The 10,900-nt window shown below is 46.0% G+C and overlaps 1 long non-coding RNA gene across 1 annotated transcript; it reads left to right on the top strand.

The window, feature by feature from the left end:
• The first annotated feature begins 5,662 nt into the window (after positions 1-5,662).
• On the top strand, positions 5,663-9,908 carry LOC125947425 (uncharacterized). The gene is made up of 4 exons (XR_007468283.1): positions 5,663-6,008; positions 7,454-7,510; positions 8,537-8,657; positions 9,694-9,908. It is a non-coding gene; the product is annotated as an uncharacterized LOC125947425 (long non-coding RNA).
• Positions 9,909-10,900: the final 992 nt, after the last annotated feature.

Below are 10,900 nucleotides of genomic sequence, written 5' to 3'. Positions count from 1 at the left end.
TTACCGCGCTCTCAATGCCCACACCTTACCAGACCGCTACCCACTTCCTCACATACAGGATTTCACATCAAATTTGGCTGGGTGCATGATCTTCTCTAAGATGGACTTAGTGAAGGCTTACCCTCAGATTCCTGTAGAACCCGCTGACGTTCCAAAGACGGCCATCACCGCCCCATTTGGTCTGTTCGAATATGTAAGAATGCCTTTTGGACTGTGCAACGCAGCACAGACTTTTCAGGGCACTATCAACGAGGTCACACGTGGTCTCGATTTCGTATTTGCCTACCTTGATGACCTCGTGGTCGCAAGCTCATCGGGCCCTGAGCATGAAGACCACCTGCGCACCCTGTTTCACCGTCTGGATGATTACGGTCTCATCATTAATCCCAATAAGTGCGTCTTCGCCGTCGCTCGAGTTCTTAGGCCACCTTGTCACTCCACAGGGTATCCAACCACTCGCCAGCAAAGTGAAGTCCATCCAAGACTTTCCACCCTCGACATCAATGAAACGACTCCAAAAATTCTTGGGCCTACTAAACTTCCATCGCCGCTTTCTTCCTAAGTGTGCCACTTTCCTAAAGCCATTGACCGACCTATTCGCCATAAAAAAAGACCCGGCTGCGCCACTGGAATGGACCGACGACGCCGCATCTGCCTTCGCCACTGCCAAAAAGGCTCTGGCAGACGCCACTATGCTCATACATCCCGTTACTGATGCCCCATTTCATCTCATCACCGATGCATCGAGTGTGGCAGTTGGCGCTGTTCTCGAGGAGCACGCATCAGGTTGGCAGCCGCTTGGTTTTTTCTCGCAGAAACTCAAACCACCGGAAGTAAAATACAGTACATATGTCCGAGAACTCCTTGCAATGTACCTCGCCATCAAACATTTACGACATTTACTGGAGGGCCGGGACTTTTACGTCGTTACAGACCGCAAGCCCCTGACCTTTGCCTTCCATCGCAATGACGGCAAAACACTGCAAGGGAGATCCGTCAATTATGCTTTATCTCTGAGTTCACTGTGGATCGCAGACATGTCCACGGGCCGGAAAATGCCGCCGCTGATGCACTCTCACGCATCGATGCCTTGTCGACCCAGCCACCACTAGACATAGAAGAGCTAGCAGCTGCCCAGAGCAACGATCCTGAGCTGCATAGTCTTCGCTCTTCATCCACGTCTCTATCTTTCACGGAGTGCCTGCTTCCATTTTGTACCTCATTAATAACGTGCGAAACATCTGCTGGTGTTCCTCGGCCCTTCGTGCCTACCGATTTTCGTCGTGCAATTTTTGATCAATTGCACAATATGAGCCATCCGGGTATTCGTGCGACCCAGAAGCTAGTCACATCTCGTTTCCTTTGGCCAAGCGCATCAATGCTGACGTCCGACGCTGGGCGCGAACATGCCTTCAGTGCCAGCGTGTTAAAATTCACCGTCACATGGTCACGGCACCATCCCGCTTTCGGCCTCCCGACGCAAGGTTTTCCCACGTCCATCTCGACATCGTCGGCCCTCTTCCACCATCACAAGGGGCCTGTTACCTACTGACATCTGTGGATCGCTTCACCAGATGGCCGGACGTGTTTCCCTTTTCCGACATTACAGCACAGACAGTGGCTAAGGCTTTCACAAACGGCTGGGTATCATGCTTTGGATGCCCTTCTGTCGTCACCACCGATCGCGGTCGTCAATTTCAATCGGCCCTTTTCACCGCACTTGCCAATATCTTGGGCATTTGACATATCCACACGACTGCCTACCATCCTTCCGCCAATGGCATGGTCGAACGGCTTCATGGACAACTGAAAGCTGCCCTCACTGCTCACCAGCCAAGAGAGCGTTGGCTTGATCACCTCCCCTTCGTACTTCTGGGCATCCGATCAGCATTGAAGACGGATCTCAGCTGCTCAACAACCGAACATGGCTGTCCTTGCTATGGCATGTCCCTGCGTCCTCCAGGGGAATTCCTTGAGCCGTCGTCGCACCCTTCCACTCATGATGCATCCACGTACATTAGAGAGCTGCGCACCACGTTTCACGACCTTGCTCCTGTAATTCCTGCCGACCGACACCCCCAGTCTGTCTTCGTCAGCCAAGATCTGCATGACTGCAGTCACGTCTTCGTTCGGCGTGACCAAATACAGCCACCACTCACACCGGCTTATGATGGTCCCTTTCGCGTACTCCATCGTACACCTAAGACGTTCACGCTGGACATCAACGGCCGTGAAGACGTCGTGGCTGCCGATCAACTATAACCTACATACATTGCCGCTCTCGTGTCCGCGAAGCTTCCATCTCCAGTATGGATGCCCACATCTAAGCATGTTCACTGGACGACTCTTATAGCTCACGCTCTACGGGGGGAGCCCTGTAGTGCCTCAGCATGCGGCGCCCGTCAAGGAAGTTGGCATTCGACCGTGCGGCAGGTGCACAGAGCGAGAATAAAAAATCAGTTCGAAAACTCAACGCTGTCAGGGCTGCTGGATCTTTCTCGTGTTAGCTCCGACACATATATATCGTGAATATATATGTCTATGTAGCCTTTGATTTATTTATCTAGAAATACATTGGTCATTCTTCGCTCCAGGCAGTTAATAAACCTAGTTTATTTCACTCTAATGCTGTTTTCTTCGATGATTGTCCCTGATCAATATCCACCAACAAGAAGCGTGCGTAAAATGACCCGATATCAACAATAAAACTTTCTTATGTAGCTTCGTGTTGCAGAGATACCAGTTACTTTTAGAAGACAATGGTGAAAACTACAGTTCACCTGGCTAAAACTACATTTGATGCCGGCCGTCCAGATTCATGGGCGCACCAAAGCAACTAAAGATAAAACAAATGTACTGCACAGACGTTCTGCGAGAAAAACTGGGCGTCCGCGAGCGTCCGCATAGCGAACGCGCGCTCGCTAGCAGACGACGCGCTTGACAACGTCAGCAAAATTGAAGACGTCGTGAGTATAATCCATGCCTCAAATATATATGTTTGGCAAAATGGTGTAAACATAAATTTGCAGTTGAAATAAAGCCCTATTTTGAAAGCGTACTATGCGCAATCGACCTCGGCGCCCGCAGCGAAAGTACCTTGAATATGCCACGGAGCGCGTCGCAGTCGTTTCGTGGCGGTGTAGTGTGAGAGGCCGTGGGCGAGCTTGGTCGCCTTTCGCAGCATTGTGTCGACCCGTATCTGCTCCGACTGCGTAAGTCTGTGGAAGGGAAGGTGGTAAGTAATGCGACTGATCACACAGGCCTCCACCAGGCGCAGTAGGTCCCATTCCCGTAGACCTGAGCGCCTGTTGGAGACCCGCCGAATCATGGCCAAAGTCTGTTCGGTCTGCCGGGACAAGAAAGATATAGTGTAGTTCGCCTTCCCGTTCGCCTGAACGTGTAGTCCAAGAATGCGAGCACGGTCTACCTGGGGGACAGGAACGCCATGCACGTGCACCGTGATTTCGGGTGGAGGGGTAATGCTACGTGCGCGGATGAGATCTCCGCCCCAATCCTGTTCACTCGCAGCGCCCTCGAACAATTTTTCCACACGCGGCGCCTCAGCGGGAGAGCGCCGTTCAGCCCACTCAACCATTGTCTAGTACACTCTACAAGGCACCTAGGAGCTCCACAATCGCCATGACAACACGTGTTAAGCGGAAGTCACGTGACCCACAGTGCCACGCCCCCGCTGTACTTACTACACTCTAAGAAAAAAAAAGGGTCAAAAGTGAGTCACAGCAACGTGACTCTCTTTTTCTGGGCTAAGACCCCCTTTTTCGTGAGTAGAGTCACAAAATAAGAGTCAACCTTTCTGCATGAGTCAATTGACTCCCAATGGCTTGCGAAGAGTCGTCGTGAAAGATCGCGACTTCTTTGTGTGCAGCAATTGACGAAAGATTTTCATGCAGGAAAGAAATACCAGATAATTTCTTCTGGCTTTATGCTTGCTTCTGGTTTAGGCAGACCCTCAGGGTTTATCTCCTGGTTGTCATAATGTCTCACTCTTTCGTCCCATGAAGAAGGGTAAAAAAAAGGACACCGACCACTGAAAGAATGCAAGAAAAAACGTTTCGGCTCCTCTGACGGGAGCCTTGTTCACAATCTGTTGTTCAGATTGTGAACAAGGCTACAGATTGTGAACAAGGCTCCCGTCACGGGAGCCGCAACGTCTTTTCTTGCATTCTTTCAGTGGTCGGTGTCCTTTTTTTACCCTTCTTCATGATGCCTCCCGACCCGACGGGCTTCCGTCAAAACCTCGACTTTTTTTCGTCCCATGTTCTGCAATGTGGATTTTCCTTGACCATGTCTGTTGACAGCTCGCATGTTTAAGCGATAGCTGGTTTTTTGTGTTAAGAAATACCAGGATTTGTCACACTGGATTATGACCATTAGCAAATCTCAAAAAAAAAAGAAAATAGATTGGCTACTAAACAGAGCATATCAACGAGTTAACAAGTTCAGTGGATGCACTCAACAGTGCCGAGTGTAAATGTAGTTCTGTGACGTAAAATTTTATTTTGAGGGTTTATGTGCCAAAACCGAGATCTTATTATGAGATACACGCTAATGGGAAACTGTAGTTTAATTTTCAGCAGCTCGGGTTGTTTAACGTGCCCGGAATTCACGGTGCACGAGCGGTTTTGCATTCTGCCCCCATTGGAATGCGGCCGCCGCGGTTGTAATCGTACCCGTGACGTCGAGTTCAGAAGCACAATGCCACAGCCACTGGGCTACCGCGGTTCGTTGCGTTCCGCGACCAGAAAGAAACATCAGCGTACACTACACAGCTTTTGAGCCCCCTTAGAAATATAATAACAAAAAGTCGCAGTTTCCCCGAAAGACGTAACTTTGATAGATATATAGCAATGTATTATACAACTGCACGAAGCAAGGTTCGTAGTTTCAGCGGCTGTATAAATTGCAGTAAACATTCGTTTACTAATTACATTAGCAAGCATGAGGTCACACGTGCACGTGCTAACATAAACAGATCTCACTCAATTGATGGCGAACGCTTGCTGTCACAGCGATGGCGTGATGAGCTCAAAGAGAGGGGACCGAACACTTGTTCTGCCTCTTTCCTTCAACGCGTTTCCGAAACTTTAAATTACGCTACCTCGGCTCACCCCGCTTTTGGACCCCTCGGAGATTACCTCTAACAGGGCGAGTGTGGCGCAATACCGGTTTCAGAGCAACGGCAAGAGGAGACGCGCGCTAAACCAACGCCTCCCTTCCCCCGGCTTTCGCGCGTGTTATCACGTTTCATCGCGGCTCACCCTCGAACACTTGCTCTCACGCACGCAGTCAACGGCGCGGCTCACCCTCGAACACTTGCACTCACGCGCGCAGTCAACGGCGCGGGGTAGCATCTTATCGCACTTGGACTTCATACGTAAGCTCACAGCAACGCCAACAGATAAATTTCACCGGTTGTGTCCATATAATCACTATCACAAATAAACGGGAATAGTTCTACCTTGTTTAAATTCATGGCTCTTACATTCGTGAACATTATTTACGTGAAGCAAAATTATCAGTGAGCAAAACATTTTTTTTTTCAGCGCGAGGGAAGAAAACCGAAACTAGTTTATGATTTTTGCGGCCCCAAAGTGATCCAAAGTCGGAGCCATCCAAAGCCCGGCGCCATTTTGTAGTTGTGTTGCAACATGAATGCGCGTGCTCGCTGTCGTTGTTGAACGGCCCTGAAAGCGCTGCGTTAGGGGCGAGTGCAACCGAACATTACGGCAAGTTACGATGGGAACTTCTTTCCGTGCTACGTGATTGCGACGACAAGAACGGCCAGCAGTAGCGTGTCGCCGATTTCGTCTTGGCCGACATCGAACAAGTATAGCTCGCCGGACCGTGGCTAGCACCCGAAGTGTTGCCGTGTGCACTGCGTCGTCTTTCATTGTGATGTGAGAGATCGTAACGCACAGAGACTGCCGGATGCATACGAAAGCCTACCAGCAGGGAGTGACAGTGCCATTTTTCTATTACCGTCTCAGGTGAGTGTATCAGCTTTTGTTCGAGTTTTAAAACGGCGCGTACTCGGCCCTTCCGGTTTGGCTACATTTTGCGCGACGTTTCTCTTGGCACGACGTTTCTCTTGGTAGTTACAGACGTTTCCTAGGAATGCGCGCGGAGACTATTATTACTCGATTTTCTATTTTGTATTTTGTATTTTGTTTTATGAAAGAAATGGTTCTTTCATTTGTATCTTTATGTGAGTATATTGGTATTTGTATATTTGGCAAGCAGAAATGAGTTCATTGCAAAGTTGTACCTCCCAGTGAGCTGCATATGAACCCAAATAAGTTAATCCTGTCTTGGCTATTGTACGTATAACAATACAGCTATAGTACATACATAGCACCGGTGCTAACATATGGGGCAGAAACTTGGAGGTTAAAGCCCGTTTCACATGATGCGATTTTGTCTGCGAATTCGCACGTGCGAATTCGCAGCTGCGGAAAATAGGCCGCCGGACCCTTCTTGCGTGCGTTTTTTCGATGATCGGCGTGAACTTCTCTGCGAAAAACGCAGATGCGTTGGTATCCACTGTAGCGGTGGAAACAGACGACCAATAAGAGGCGGCTCGCTCATACGTTATCGCCAGTCAGAATGCTTAACGAGTATGCGAAAAACGCAGCTGCCGTAGATCCATCTTAAACGGGATTGCGAATTTCGCATCTGCGGAAATTGTAGGTGCGAAAAACGCACTGCAAGATCGCACCATGTGAAACGGGCTTAACAAAGAAGCTCGGAGATCAAGTTAAGGACCGCACAAAGAGCGATGGAACGAAAAATCTTAGGACTAACGTTAAGAGACAGGAAGAGAGCGGTGTGGATCAGAGAACAAACGGAGATAGCCGATATTCTAGTTGACATTAAGCGGAAGAAATGGAGCTGGGCAGGCCATGTAATGCGTAGGATAGATAACCGGTGGACCATTAGGGTTACAGAATGGATACCAAGAGAAGGGAAGCGCAGTCGAGGTCGGCAGAAAACCAGATGGGATGATGAAGTTAGGAAATTTGCACGCGCAAGTTGGAATACGCTAGCGCAAGGCAGGGGTAATTGTAGATCGCAGGGAGAGGCCTTCGTCCTGCAGTGGACATAAAATAGGCTGATGATGATGATGACATACATAGCAAGTACATACAGCTGTAGTTGGCTTAATCGCTGTAGGATATTTTGTTGTAAAAGTAGAATTCTGTGTACTATTTTACTGCTGCCATGCAGAAATACTTTTTTTTCTTGTACCAAGGAACACTGACAGCGTTGAATGAAATTTAATGTGGTGTGGTGTATTCTACTAATTTAATTTTAAAAAAATTTGTCTGTCATGTATCAGAGATTAGTTTACCTTGTAGAAACAATGTTGTGTGATCTCTTACGCTACTGCTGTTGTCCTGCATGTTTTGTAATTTTGAAATGTATTTTATTTTAGGTATTGAAGAAGCGGCAACAGCCACAGAAAGTAGCCATCTTATCCAGCACGTTATGGGTGAGAAATCGTAGCAGGCACTTTGGCATATCTTCTTAGCAGTATGATGCGATTTGTTGTAATTTTTTGGCCTCGTTCCTGCCTTAGTCATTTTAGTATTGTGCAAATGGTAATACGTTAACATAGAGACAGAGTAATCACTCAAGGGTGAGACATGGCTGGAGGAGACAGGACACATAAGCCTCCTTTGTCCATGTATGAATGTTGCGCGGTTACTCTGTCCTCATCTACCAACAAGCCAAAATTTCTCGTCAGGTACGATTACTAATTCTCTGTTATTACAATTTCTTCAACGCAACAATGAAAGGACATATGTACACACACAGTAGCACAAGAGACTTCAAATGATGAAGAGTCATAGAACAAAGAGCATTGCTGGAGCCAATGTTTCGACAAGGAGAATAATACAAGTCCTCTTGTCAGCGTGTTGGCTCCAGTGACATTTCTCGTTCTATCACTATTTACCGTTAAAAGGAACCATTATTGCTCTTGCTGAAGTATTATGCATTATGTAATAAAAATTGGCAGGGTGAAAGGTCAAGAATGTGAAAGTTTTTCTGTAGTCTAATGCTAGATCCAAGACAGGCAGAGAAACAAGAATAAGATTTAGAGAAGCACTTTGTTAGCACTACCCAGTTGGCCAGCTTCATTTGCAGCTTGCACTTTATTGCATTAATAACCATAGAAATTAGTAAATAAATTAGCTTGATTTACTTTTGTCAAGAGATGCTCAACTTGGATTAAGGCAGGTTAAAAAATATACAATGACATTTTAAGATGGCAGGCTTGCAATTGATTAGCACACCACTTGGTGGCATGAGCTCAGGTTCGGGTTGCACACTCTTTTTCGTCTTTGCTGGCATTTTCATAAACATAACTTTGGCTTCGTTATTGTTGGGGTTCTAGTGTTGTAGGAGCTAACTGTTTACCTTTTTTGTATTAGTAACCACGTTACATGGACAACTGCTGCATTTTTGTAAATTACGACATGGTAGGCCTTGAAACATTTCCGCAAATTTGTTGCAGGTAGAACTTGGCGGCTCCTGCTCCTGCCTTCCACCACCACCCTGTCCCGACTGCTTCCACTAGAGAGTTGGCAACCTTAGTGATGATGCCAAGCAGTCCGATGGCAGACGGCAAGATGCAGGTAAATACATGCAATCCAGCAGTGTCTTGACTGAAGCAGCCTGTAGCCACTCAGCAATGAATTAACCTTGAAGTAGTTCCACTATTCCACGTCCCTCTATTGGTGCAGCAATGCTCAAGTCCACGCAATTTGTTTTAGCCGCCAAAAAGCTATGTGTATTAGACGAACCACGATGCACATTTTGATACTAGTGGAAACCACTTTGATTTGAAAGCAATACAGTGTGCTCTCAGAAGTGATATTTGGCATATTTTTACTAGGACCGCCTCATTGTTAAACCTGCGGATAAACATACGCCAAAACAGAGTTTTCTGCGAGTTCATCCTCATCTTTGTGCGTTTCTGCATGAGATATATATTTCTGAAACCATTGTGCGTACACTACATGTCCTGAGCACTTGAATCACGTTAGTTTACAGCTTTTGCTAGAAGCCATTTCTCTGAAAATAAAAATAGGTCATTTTGCCCATTTTTAACGGCCCATAATAAACTGATGATCAAGGAAAACAATTTTAGGTGTAAGGCTTCATTCTCCAGAGAAAAATTTGTTCTACTCTCACATTGAAGAAACCGGTATCTTGGCTATGCCTTTCGGTGCCTTAGAACAAAATTCACATCGAACTTACACCAGTAAAAAAATGTTTCACCTGGAAATATTTCACAAAATCATAATTTGTCTGATATTGAAGGGCCTCCAATTTTTCAAAAGGAAATCCGAAATGGTCGAGGGCTAGGTTGGGGGGAGACAGTTTGTATGCAATAGCCTTCTTACAGAAATGGGGCATACGGAGGGCCAAGTAACATACACCTGACATTACGTTAAGGTGAAGTTATTGATTCACACAAGACAAAATGACAAGTATCCCATCCTATAAGTAGTTCCTTACATTTATTTATACTTTCTGCACATTTATTTACCTTCAGTCAGGTGGCCTGTGTCTGTTTTCATTATCTGCTATGTGTAGATGGTAAGATTCAGATTTGTCCTATGGTGAAGAATATTTTGGTGTTTATAGATGTGGGCTTCTGTTTTTCAGGTTGCTGCGAAATTTTACCCGAGCTGGGCCACACACTTGAGCCAGGCCTCTTGGAAAGGATGCCATAATCAGACTCCACGCGTCGATGTCAGAGGATGCCAGGGATCAAGGCAACCTGTTGTGCCCCACTATTCAATGTTTGGTGACCCTTCTATGTGTTTCACCTATTTCGCAGCTGTACCTCGGCTGCCATCTATCCAAACAGCATCGCCAGCTGTGCCGACTTGTTGAACCATGGGCAAATATTGGCATGGTGGCATGGAGTGTTCCCTGGGCTTCATGTTCTATTTGCTCTTCAGGATTCTTGGCAAATACTCCTGTTATAAGTTACATGTCTTTAGTACCGACTTTTTAATATTTCCTTTCTCTTGGAATTCTTAACATCTCCTGCTATTATATCTGTATGTATGCCCAGTTTCTCGTAGTTATTTTGTACTTGTGTATGTAATTGATAGGTTCTTAACTGTTGTAATGCGTAAGGCTAAAACACTGACTTACATCATGTTTTGTTCATTTATTGATCTGCAGCGCTGTAAAACGTTCAAGAATTTGAACTCAACTAGTGCCCCATAGCAGGATAAATTCAAGAGCAAAATTGAGCACCTATTTCAAGCACCTGTTATTTTTTAAAAAGGAAAGAACGTAGGAGCATGTAAAAAAACAGTATTATAGTAGGAAAACCTGGCTGCCCATCATAAGTGTCTTAATAATGTGACTTCCTTTCAGTGCAATTATACCAGTGGCACTGGTGGACAACGTTTGAGACATGAAACCCATGATACGCTTGGCATTCGTCAGTATGGCAAATAGGCTTGCCACACTTACGAATGCCAACGGTACTGTAGATTTCATGCACACATTGGTTGTGTTACACCTTATGAGAATTGCATGTCTCGAACATGAAGGTTTACAGCAGTGCTTTGAATCACCACTATATTTCCTAATTTTCAATATTTATGAATGCAAGAGTAATGGTACAGATCATGTAAAAATTATTTTACAGGCTATATGCCTATAGATACACGCTTCTGATGACACAGCACCGACATGTGGTGGCGGGATGTATGTCTTTATTTCAGATTTAAATATTGCCTTCCAGGCCTGGGTTAGTCTACTACATTGAGAGCCCATGCACTAGAGGGAAGTGAATTAAACTAAGAATGATAAACTTCAAAATATCTTGTTCGTGGCACTAATTTGACAATCA

The sequence above is a fragment of the Dermacentor silvarum genome, chromosome 8, assembly GCF_013339745.2.
Source record: "Dermacentor silvarum isolate Dsil-2018 chromosome 8, BIME_Dsil_1.4, whole genome shotgun sequence".
Lineage (NCBI taxonomy): Eukaryota > Metazoa > Arthropoda > Arachnida > Ixodida > Ixodidae > Dermacentor > Dermacentor silvarum.
Note: the sequence above shows the minus strand (reverse complement) of the source record. Positions and strands in the feature narration are given on the sequence as shown.